Source organism: Apteryx mantelli, chromosome 23 (assembly GCF_036417845.1).
Source record: "Apteryx mantelli isolate bAptMan1 chromosome 23, bAptMan1.hap1, whole genome shotgun sequence".
Taxonomy (NCBI): Eukaryota; Metazoa; Chordata; class Aves; order Apterygiformes; family Apterygidae; genus Apteryx; species Apteryx mantelli.
Window position 1 is genome coordinate 3,254,784 of NC_090000.1, and position 10,947 is coordinate 3,265,730.

At 63.8% G+C, this 10,947-nt stretch overlaps 1 long non-coding RNA gene across 1 annotated transcript; it reads left to right on the plus strand.

The window, feature by feature from the left end:
- The first annotated feature begins 2,633 nt into the window (after positions 1–2,633).
- On the plus strand, positions 2,634–9,882 carry LOC136994048 (uncharacterized). Its single transcript, XR_010886274.1, has 4 exons — positions 2,634–3,069; positions 3,414–5,347; positions 5,692–7,625; positions 7,971–9,882. It is a non-coding gene; the product is annotated as an uncharacterized lncRNA (long non-coding RNA).
- Positions 9,883–10,947: the final 1,065 nt, after the last annotated feature.

The following is a 10,947-nucleotide window of genomic DNA, read 5'->3' on the forward strand; positions in this document are numbered from 1 at the left end:
AGTGGAGGTACTTCAGAGAAAACAAGGTGACGGTTTTGGCGGGAAACCTGGGGTAGCTTTTTTTAGGGGACAGGGTGGCCATTTTGGAGGGAAAGGTCAAGGTGCTTCAGAGGGAATCGGGCTGGCATTTTGGTGGTGAAAGCTATAGTACCTCAGAGGGGGCAGTGAGCCCTTTTGCAGGGCAAGGCTGAGGTAGCTGGAAGGGACAGAGCCGGTGTTTTTGAGGGAAAAGTTGAGGTACCTTGGAGGCAAGATGGCAGGCATTTTGGAGGGAGAAGTTGAGGTACCACCGAGGGGACAGGGCGAGCATTTTGGAGTGCAAAATCTGAGGGAGGTACTTTGGGGGAGACTGTGGCAACATTCTGGTGGGACTCACTGAGGTACATCCGAGGGGACAGTGACATGATTTTAGAGGGAAAAGACCGAGGTACCTCTGAGCAAGCATCAGAGGTCTTGGCAGTGCGTAGGTATGTCAGGAGGTGTGAGGGAGTCATGGTGAAGTTGAGGTTGCTTGAGGACAGCACAAATGTTTAAGCAGGAAAGTCTATGGTATCTCTGAAGGGAAAAGCTGAGGTCATTGGGGTGGAAAGAGAAGAGAAGAAACATGGTATCCCATGAGGGACAATATGATGTTTCAAGATTTTAGATATAGCAGAAAGGATGCAGCTTTCATCAGGTCTTGGTTTCTGTGGTGCTTTTTTGCTCCTGGTACTAAGATGCCATAGGGATGAAGGGAGGGTCATGGAGCAGGATTTCCAAGTGGTGGGAGAAATAGAAAGCATCTTCATAGCAATGGATATATTTTAAAAGCTGAGTCATGGTGTTTTCCTTTATTTAGAGCTCTGCAGCCGGAGCTTCAGTGAAACTTCATGGACACCTTTTCTGCTGGAGGAAGGCAGAGGAGCAGCAGATGCTGGTGAGTTTAGCCAGGGGTTTCCTGCTGTAAGGGAGACATGGTGGGGAAGAAGGAAGAGGCGGAGGTGGCAGCAGCACATTCATCCCTGTTGCGAGATGCAGGGAGGATGCAGCGCTGGCTGCAGGAGTGGTGCTCGAAGAGTCCGTGCTTCCCTGAGTGTAGGGGTTTGGTGCTGGCCCTTCTGTGTCCTGAGCGTGTGTCTGGTTTGCTTTCGACCAGCTTCCAGAGAAGAAAGAAGAGGAGTCGTGAGGAACTGCGAGTCAAGAGGGAGCACGAAGAGAAGAGGAGGAAGACGGAAGAGGAGGGAGGAGAAAGGCACTCTGGGCAAAGGGACCACCCTGGAAGCAGGGCAGCGGTCACGTAAGAGCATGGCTGGCACCGTGGTGCCCTTGCTCACTTTGCGCTGGGCGACCTCCCTGTAAGCAGGGCTCGGGTCTTTGCTTTAGTTGGCCTTTTGCCGTGTTGCTCCTTGGCTGCCTGGAGAGAGGGACAACCCTGTAAGGAGGGTGCGAGTCCCTTTCTCCGCACCTGAGGGGGAGAGGGAGCTCACCGGACCCCGTGCCCGCCCTGTAAGCAGGGCAGGGCTCTTTGCCCCCCGCGGCTTTCCGCCCGCTGGCAGCCTGGCCAGCGTGACCCCCTGTACTCGGGGTGTGTCACAGCATTTGCCCTTTGGCAACACGTGAAGCCCCTTGGCATGTTGAGGGCTCTGGCCTCCATGCAGCGCGGGGGCAGGCCTGAGGCTCTCCTCCCGCTCCTGGGTACGGATTGGTCCCCTGGCACTGGCTGCCCTGGGCTCGCTTTCTCTCCTGGAAAGTCATGTTTGTCCCTGTCTGTTGTCCGTGTCTCCTTCCTCTTGTCTTTGTCCTTGTGTCTTGTCCTCGTCGGAGTGAGTGAACCCGTGAGCGAGCTTGTCCTTTAGGCCTCTGTAAAAAGCGCTGCAGCGTATTAGCTTCAGCTTCCCAGGACTGAAAGAAGAGCTCTGTGCAGCAACAGAGGGGTCCTCTCTCAGGCCCAGATTTGAGGAGGGGGAGAGCTCGGGCTTGCCCCTTCCTTCCACGGGCAGAGCCAAGCCACTCGGTAACGGTGTGGGCAATGGGACGTGCCTGTAGTCGGGGCCCAGGTCTCTGCCCGCGTGGCTGCCTGTCCTGCTGGCTACGTGGCCAGCGTGACGGCCCTGTAGCGAGGGTGTGCGTCACGAGCTGTGGAGCCCTTTGTCCCCAGGAGCAGCTTGGCCCCCCTGTAAGCAGGGCGGAGGGGCCTGCCCTCCTGCGGCCTGCTGCTTTAGCCAGCCACCAGGAATGACCCCTCCCCGGCCCGCTAAAGGGGCCAGGTTGAGGAAGCGTCGTGCCGCAGGGCGCTGTGCGGCCTCCGGGGCTGCTTTTTCTGGGGGCGACCTCGCCGCAGCTGGGCTTGAGGTGCCCCCCGGGCTCCTGAAGACGTGGTGTTGTGCTGCAGCCAGGATGGCCAGCCCGTAACCGGGGCGTAGGTCAGAGGCTCCTGCTCCGTGGGGCTCGTGGCTAGTGCTGAGCGTTGCGGGGAGCGCCCTGTAAGCAGGGCTGTGCGCGTCCCCCGCGCTCTGCGGGAGGTGCTGGAGCGACCGCCTGTAAGGAGGCGGGTGTCTGGGGCCCCTGCCTTTCGGAGGCGTGGGGCCGGGCTGTGTGGGGCAGGGCGTCCCTCCCTGTAGTCAGGGCTAGGGTGGCGGCCCCCACCTTTGCCAGCGTGCTCCGCTGCCTGGCTGCTGCGAGTCATTCCTGTGGCTGTGGGGGAAGGCTGAGCTCTCTGTCCGCCGGGGTGTCGTGGACCTCCCTGTAATCGGGGCCCGGGTCTGGAGCCTTTGTGCTCAGGTGGCAGCTGGTTTGGGGCGAGCACCCGCTTAGCGGGGCGCAGGTCAGAGTGCCCCTGAATGGGAGAAAAGGAGCCTCCCTTTGCCGCGGGGCCCCGGGCCGCCCCGTAACTCGGGGAGTGGCTGGTGCCCTGGGGCCCCTGGCCTTAAGCAGTTCCGGCAGTGGCCCCAGCCCCCTGTAAGCAGGGGTGAAGCGTCCTGGGCCGCTGCTCTCCATGCCCAGCTCCATTTGCCCAGGGTGCCCGCCTCTGACCCCAGCGGCAGCTTCAATCAAGACCGCTGGAGGCCGTCGAGGGGGCAGCGGCTGCTGGTGAGTTTAGCCGGGGTTTCCCCCGGGAGGGCTTGGGGGCTTGCGCGCAGCACCTTCCTGAAGGGAGGGTCGTCCCGGGCGTTTGGGAGGAGCTGGGAGCTCAGGGCAGTGCGGCGAGTGGCCAAGCGAGCGTGGCTTTGGCGAGAGGAGCTCATCTGTGATGTTTTAGCTGGGGGGGGTAGGGGGTAGGGGGGTAGGGGTAGTGTTGGGTGTCAGGGTGAGGGAGGGCCCTGTTGGGTGGAGCTGTGGAGAGCTCCCCCCTGTGCCTCTGTCCTGCAGGCAGGCAGGCAGGCAGAGCTGGTCCTTCTGTGTCCTGAGCGCGTGTCTGGTTTGCTTTCGACCAGCTTCCAGAGAAGAAAGAAGAGGAGTCGTGAGGAACTGCGAGTCAAGAGGGAGCACGAAGAGAAGAGGAGGAAGACGGAAGAGGAGGGAGGAGAAAGGCACTCTGGGCAAAGGGACCACCCTGGAAGCAGGGCAGCGGTCACGTAAGAGCATGGCTGGCACCGTGGTGCCCTTGCTCACTTTGCGCTGGGCGACCTCCCTGTAAGCAGGGCTCGGGTCTTTGCTTTAGTTGGCCTTTTGCCGTGTTGCTCCTTGGCTGCCTGGAGAGAGGGACAACCCTGTAAGGAGGGTGCGAGTCCCTTTCTCCGCACCTGAGGGGGAGAGGGAGCTCACCGGACCCCGTGCCCGCCCTGTAAGCAGGGCAGGGCTCTTTGCCCCCCGCGGCTTTCCGCCCGCTGGCAGCCTGGCCAGCGTGACCCCCTGTACTCGGGGTGTGTCACAGCATTTGCCCTTTGGCAACACGTGAAGCCCCTTGGCATGTTGAGGGCTCTGGCCTCCATGCAGCGCGGGGGCAGGCCTGAGGCTCTCCTCCCGCTCCTGGGTACGGATTGGTCCCCTGGCACTGGCTGCCCTGGGCTCGCTTTCTCTCCTGGAAAGTCATGTTTGTCCCTGTCTGTTGTCCGTGTCTCCTTCCTCTTGTCTTTGTCCTTGTGTCTTGTCCTCGTCGGAGTGAGTGAACCCGTGAGCGAGCTTGTCCTTTAGGCCTCTGTAAAAAGCGCTGCAGCGTATTAGCTTCAGCTTCCCAGGACTGAAAGAAGAGCTCTGTGCAGCAACAGAGGGGTCCTCTCTCAGGCCCAGATTTGAGGAGGGGGAGAGCTCGGGCTTGCCCCTTCCTTCCACGGGCAGAGCCAAGCCACTCGGTAACGGTGTGGGCAATGGGACGTGCCTGTAGTCGGGGCCCAGGTCTCTGCCCGCGTGGCTGCCTGTCCTGCTGGCTACGTGGCCAGCGTGACGGCCCTGTAGCGAGGGTGTGCGTCACGAGCTGTGGAGCCCTTTGTCCCCAGGAGCAGCTTGGCCCCCCTGTAAGCAGGGCGGAGGGGCCTGCCCTCCTGCGGCCTGCTGCTTTAGCCAGCCACCAGGAATGACCCCTCCCCGGCCCGCTAAAGGGGCCAGGTTGAGGAAGCGTCGTGCCGCAGGGCGCTGTGCGGCCTCCGGGGCTGCTTTTTCTGGGGGCGACCTCGCCGCAGCTGGGCTTGAGGTGCCCCCCGGGCTCCTGAAGACGTGGTGTTGTGCTGCAGCCAGGATGGCCAGCCCGTAACCGGGGCGTAGGTCAGAGGCTCCTGCTCCGTGGGGCTCGTGGCTAGTGCTGAGCGTTGCGGGGAGCGCCCTGTAAGCAGGGCTGTGCGCGTCCCCCGCGCTCTGCGGGAGGTGCTGGAGCGACCGCCTGTAAGGAGGCGGGTGTCTGGGGCCCCTGCCTTTCGGAGGCGTGGGGCCGGGCTGTGTGGGGCAGGGCGTCCCTCCCTGTAGTCAGGGCTAGGGTGGCGGCCCCCGCCTTTGCCAGCGTGCTCCGCTGCCTGGCTGCTGCGAGTCATTCCTGTGGCTGTGGGGGAAGGCTGAGCTCTCTGTCCGCCGGGGTGTCGTGGACCTCCCTGTAATCGGGGCCCGGGTCTGGAGCCTTTGTGCTCAGGTGGCAGCTGGTTTGGGGCGAGCACCCGCTTAGCGGGGCGCAGGTCAGAGTGCCCCTGAATGGGAGAAAAGGAGCCTCCCTTTGCCGCGGGGCCCCGGGCCGCCCCGTAACTCGGGGAGTGGCTGGTGCCCTGGGGCCCCTGGCCTTAAGCAGTTCCGGCAGTGGCCCCAGCCCCCTGTAAGCAGGGGTGAAGCGTCCTGGGCCGCTGCTCTCCATGCCCAGCTCCATTTGCCCAGGGTGCCCGCCTCTGACCCCAGCGGCAGCTTCAATCAAGACCGCTGGAGGCCGTCGAGGGGGCAGCGGCTGCTGGTGAGTTTAGCCGGGGTTTCCCCCGGGAGGGCTTGGGGGCTTGCGCGCAGCACCTTCCTGAAGGGAGGGTCGTCCCGGGCGTTTGGGAGGAGCTGGGAGCTCAGGGCAGTGCGGCGAGTGGCCAAGCGAGCGTGGCTTTGGCGAGAGGAGCTCATCTGTGATGTTTTAGCTGGGGGGGGTAGGGGGTAGGGGGGTAGGGGTAGTGTTGGGTGTCAGGGTGAGGGAGGGCCCTGTTGGGTGGAGCTGTGGAGAGCTCCCCCCTGTGCCTCTGTCCTGCAGGCAGGCAGGCAGGCAGAGCTGGTCCTTCTGTGTCCTGAGCGCGTGTCTGGTTTGCTTTCGACCAGCTTCCAGAGAAGAAAGAAGAGGAGTCGTGAGGAACTGCGAGTCAAGAGGGAGCACGAAGAGAAGAGGAGGAAGACGGAAGAGGAGGGAGGAGAAAGGCACTCTGGGCAAAGGGACCACCCTGGAAGCAGGGCAGCGGTCACGTAAGAGCATGGCTGGCACCGTGGTGCCCTTGCTCACTTTGCGCTGGGCGACCTCCCTGTAAGCAGGGCTCGGGTCTTTGCTTTAGTTGGCCTTTTGCCGTGTTGCTCCTTGGCTGCCTGGAGAGAGGGACAACCCTGTAAGGAGGGTGCGAGTCCCTTTCTCCGCACCTGAGGGGGAGAGGGAGCTCACCGGACCCCGTGCCCGCCCTGTAAGCAGGGCAGGGCTCTTTGCCCCCCGCGGCTTTCCGCCCGCTGGCAGCCTGGCCAGCGTGACCCCCTGTACTCGGGGTGTGTCACAGCATTTGCCCTTTGGCAACACGTGAAGCCCCTTGGCATGTTGAGGGCTCTGGCCTCCATGCAGCGCGGGGGCAGGCCTGAGGCTCTCCTCCCGCTCCTGGGTACGGATTGGTCCCCTGGCACTGGCTGCCCTGGGCTCGCTTTCTCTCCTGGAAAGTCATGTTTGTCCCTGTCTGTTGTCCGTGTCTCCTTCCTCTTGTCTTTGTCCTTGTGTCTTGTCCTCGTCGGAGTGAGTGAACCCGTGAGCGAGCTTGTCCTTTAGGCCTCTGTAAAAAGCGCTGCAGCGTATTAGCTTCAGCTTCCCAGGACTGAAAGAAGAGCTCTGTGCAGCAACAGAGGGGTCCTCTCTCAGGCCCAGATTTGAGGAGGGGGAGAGCTCGGGCTTGCCCCTTCCTTCCACGGGCAGAGCCAAGCCACTCGGTAACGGTGTGGGCAATGGGACGTGCCTGTAGTCGGGGCCCAGGTCTCTGCCCGCGTGGCTGCCTGTCCTGCTGGCTACGTGGCCAGCGTGACGGCCCTGTAGCGAGGGTGTGCGTCACGAGCTGTGGAGCCCTTTGTCCCCAGGAGCAGCTTGGCCCCCCTGTAAGCAGGGCGGAGGGGCCTGCCCTCCTGCGGCCTGCTGCTTTAGCCAGCCACCAGGAATGACCCCTCCCCGGCCCGCTAAAGGGGCCAGGTTGAGGAAGCGTCGTGCCGCAGGGCGCTGTGCGGCCTCCGGGGCTGCTTTTTCTGGGGGCGACCTCGCCGCAGCTGGGCTTGAGGTGCCCCCCGGGCTCCTGAAGACGTGGTGTTGTGCTGCAGCCAGGATGGCCAGCCCGTAACCGGGGCGTAGGTCAGAGGCTCCTGCTCCGTGGGGCTCGTGGCTAGTGCTGAGCGTTGCGGGGAGCGCCCTGTAAGCAGGGCTGTGCGCGTCCCCCGCGCTCTGCGGGAGGTGCTGGAGCGACCGCCTGTAAGGAGGCGGGTGTCTGGGGCCCCTGCCTTTCGGAGGCGTGGGGCCGGGCTGTGTGGGGCAGGGCGTCCCTCCCTGTAGTCAGGGCTAGGGTGGCGGCCCCCGCCTTTGCCAGCGTGCTCCGCTGCCTGGCTGCTGCGAGTCATTCCTGTGGCTGTGGGGGAAGGCTGAGCTCTCTGTCCGCCGGGGTGTCGTGGACCTCCCTGTAATCGGGGCCCGGGTCTGGAGCCTTTGTGCTCAGGTGGCAGCTGGTTTGGGGCGAGCACCCGCTTAGCGGGGCGCAGGTCAGAGTGCCCCTGAATGGGAGAAAAGGAGCCTCCCTTTGCCGCGGGGCCCCGGGCCGCCCCGTAACTCGGGGAGTGGCTGGTGCCCTGGGGCCCCTGGCCTTAAGCAGTTCCGGCAGTGGCCCCAGCCCCCTGTAAGCAGGGGTGAAGCGTCCTGGGCCGCTGCTCTCCATGCCCAGCTCCATTTGCCCAGGGTGCCCGCCTCTGACCCCAGCGGCAGCTTCAATCAAGACCGCTGGAGGCCGTCGAGGGGGCAGCGGCTGCTGGTGAGTTTAGCCGGGGTTTCCCCCGGGAGGGCTTGGGGGCTTGCGCGCAGCACCTTCCTGAAGGGAGGGTCGTCCCGGGCGTTTGGGAGGAGCTGGGAGCTCAGGGCAGTGCGGCGAGTGGCCAAGCGAGCGTGGCTTTGGCGAGAGGAGCTCATCTGTGATGTTTTAGCTGGGGGGGGGTAGGGGGTAGGGGGGTAGGGGTAGTGTTGGGTGTCAGGGTGAGGGAGGGCCCTGTTGGGTGGAGCTGTGGAGAGCTCCCCCCTGTGCCTCTGTCCTGCAGGCAGGCAGGCAGGCAGAGCTGGTCCTTCTGTGTCCTGAGCGCGTGTCTGGTTTGCTTTCGACCAGCTCCCGGGGAAGAAAGAAGAGGAGTCGTGAGGAACTGCGAGTCAAGAGGGAGCACGAAGAGAAGAGGAGGAAGACGGAAGAGGAGGGAGGAGAAAGGCACTCTGGGCAAAGGGACCACCCTGGAAGCAGGGCAGCGGTCACGTAAGAGCATGGCTGGCACCGTGGTGCCCTTGCTCACTTTGCGCTGGGCGACCTCCCTGTAAGCAGGGCTCGGGTCTTTGCTTTAGTTGGCCTTTTGCCGTGTTGCTCCTTGGCTGCCTGGAGAGAGGGACAACCCTGTAAGGAGGGTGCGAGTCCCTTTCTCCGCACCTGAGGGGGAGAGGGAGCTCACCGGACCCCGTGCCCGCCCTGTAAGCAGGGCAGGGCTCTTTGCCCCCCGCGGCTTTCCGCCCGCTGGCAGCCTGGCCAGCGTGACCCCCTGTACTCGGGGTGTGTCACAGCATTTGCCCTTTGGCAACACGTGAAGCCCCTTGGCATGTTGAGGGCTCTGGCCTCCATGCAGCGCGGGGGCAGGCCTGAGGCTCTCCTCCCGCTCCTGGGTACGGATTGGTCCCCTGGCACTGGCTGCCCTGGGCTCGCTTTCTCTCCTGGAAAGTCATGTTTGTCCCTGTCTGTTGTCCGTGTCTCCTTCCTCTTGTCTTTGTCCTTGTGTCTTGTCCTCGTCGGAGTGAGTGAACCCGTGAGCGAGCTTGTCCTTTAGGCCTCTGTAAAAAGCGCTGCAGCGTATTAGCTTCAGCTTCCCAGGACTGAAAGAAGAGCTCTGTGCAGCAACAGAGGGGTCCTCTCTCAGGCCCAGATTTGAGGAGGGGGAGAGCTCGGGCTTGCCCCTTCCTTCCACGGGCAGAGCCAAGCCACTCGGTAACGGTGTGGGCAATGGGACGTGCCTGTAGTCGGGGCCCAGGTCTCTGCCCGCGTGGCTGCCTGTCCTGCTGGCTACGTGGCCAGCGTGACGGCCCTGTAGCGAGGGTGTGCGTCACGAGCTGTGGAGCCCTTTGTCCCCAGGAGCAGCTTGGCCCCCCTGTAAGCAGGGCGGAGGGGCCTGCCCTCCTGCGGCCTGCTGCTTTAGCCAGCCACCAGGAATGACCCCTCCCCGGCCCGCTAAAGGGGCCAGGTTGAGGAAGCGTCGTGCCGCAGGGCGCTGTGCGGCCTCCGGGGCTGCTTTTTCTGGGGGCGACCTCGCCGCAGCTGGGCTTGAGGTGCCCCCCGGGCTCCTGAAGACGTGGTGTTGTGCTGCAGCCAGGATGGCCAGCCCGTAACCGGGGCGTAGGTCAGAGGCTCCTGCTCCGTGGGGCTCGTGGCTAGTGCTGAGCGTTGCGGGGAGCGCCCTGTAAGCAGGGCTGTGCGCGTCCCCCGCGCTCTGCGGGAGGTGCTGGAGCGACCGCCTGTAAGGAGGCGGGTGTCTGGGGCCCCTGCCTTTCGGAGGCGTGGGGCCGGGCTGTGTGGGGCAGGGCGTCCCTCCCTGTAGTCAGGGCTAGGGTGGCGGCCCCCGCCTTTGCCAGCGTGCTCCGCTGCCTGGCTGCTGCGAGTCATTCCTGTGGCTGTGGGGGAAGGCTGAGCTCTCTGTCCGCCGGGGTGTCGTGGACCTCCCTGTAATCGGGGCCCGGGTCTGGAGCCTTTGTGCTCAGGTGGCAGCTGGTTTGGGGCGAGCACCCGCTTAGCGGGGCGCAGGTCAGAGTGCCCCTGAATGGGAGAAAAGGAGCCTCCCTTTGCCGCGGGGCCCCGGGCCGCCCCGTAACTCGGGGAGTGGCTGGTGCCCTGGGGCCCCTGGCCTTAAGCAGTTCCGGCAGTGGCCCCAGCCCCCTGTAAGCAGGGGTGAAGCGTCCTGGGCCGCTGCTCTCCATGCCCAGCTCCATTTGCCCAGGGTGCCCGCCTCTGACCCCAGCGGCAGCTTCAATCAAGACCGCTGGAGGCCGTCGAGGGGGGCAGCGGCTGCTGGTGAGTTTAGCCGGGGTTTCCCCCGGGAGGGCTTGGGGGCTTGCGCGCAGCACCTTCCTGAAGGGAGGGTCGTCCCGGGCGTTTGGGAGGAGCTGGGAGCTCAGGGCAGTGCGGCGAGTGGCCAAGCGAGCGTGGCTTTGGCGAGAGGAGCTCATCTGTGATGTTTTAGCTGGGGGGGGGTAGGGGGTAGGGGGGTAGGGGTAGTGTTGGGTGTCAGGGTGAGGGAGGGCCCTGTTGGGTGGAGCTGTGGAGAGCTCCCCCCTGTGCCTCTGTCCTGCAGGCAGGCAGGCAGGCAGAGCTGGTCCTTCTGTGTCCTGAGCGCGTGTCTGGTTTGCTTTCCACCAGCTTCCAGAGAAGAAAGAAGAGGAGTCGTGAGGAACTGCGAGTCAAGAGGGAGCACGAAGAGAAGAGGAGGAAGACGGAAGAGAAAGGTACTGTAGGCAAAAGGACTGCCGTGGAAGCAGGGCTGTAGTCACGTAAGAGGCTCCCTGTCCCCTTGGTGCCCTTGCTCACTTTGCGCTGGGCGACTTCCTGGGCGTTTGGGAGGAGCTGCTGCCTCGGGGCAGTGTGGCCACGCAAGTGCGGCTTTGGCGAGAGGAGCTCATCTGTGATGTTTTAGCTGGGGGGGGGGGGGGGGAGGTAGGGGGGGTAGGGGTAGTGTTGGGTGTCAGGGTGAGGGAGGGCCCTGTTGGGTGGAGCTGTGGAGAGCTCCCCCTGTGCCTCTGTCCTGCAGGCAGGCAGGCAGGCAGAGCTGGTCCTTCTGTGTCCTGAGCGCGTGTCTGGTTTGCTTTCGACCAGCTTCCAGAGAAGAAAGAAGAGGAGTCGTGAGGAGCTGCGAGTCAAGAGGGAGCACGAAGAGAAGAGGAGGAAGACGGAAGAGGAGGGAGGAATAAGGCACTCCCTGGAAGCAGGGCTGTGGTCACGTAAGAGCGTCTCTGGCAATGTCAGGGTGGTATTCTTGTTACTTGGGGCAGGTACTTGCTGAATACTTTCAGCCTGTGCACGGAGGAGGTGGCAGGAGGACCTCAGCATCCAGAGGAGC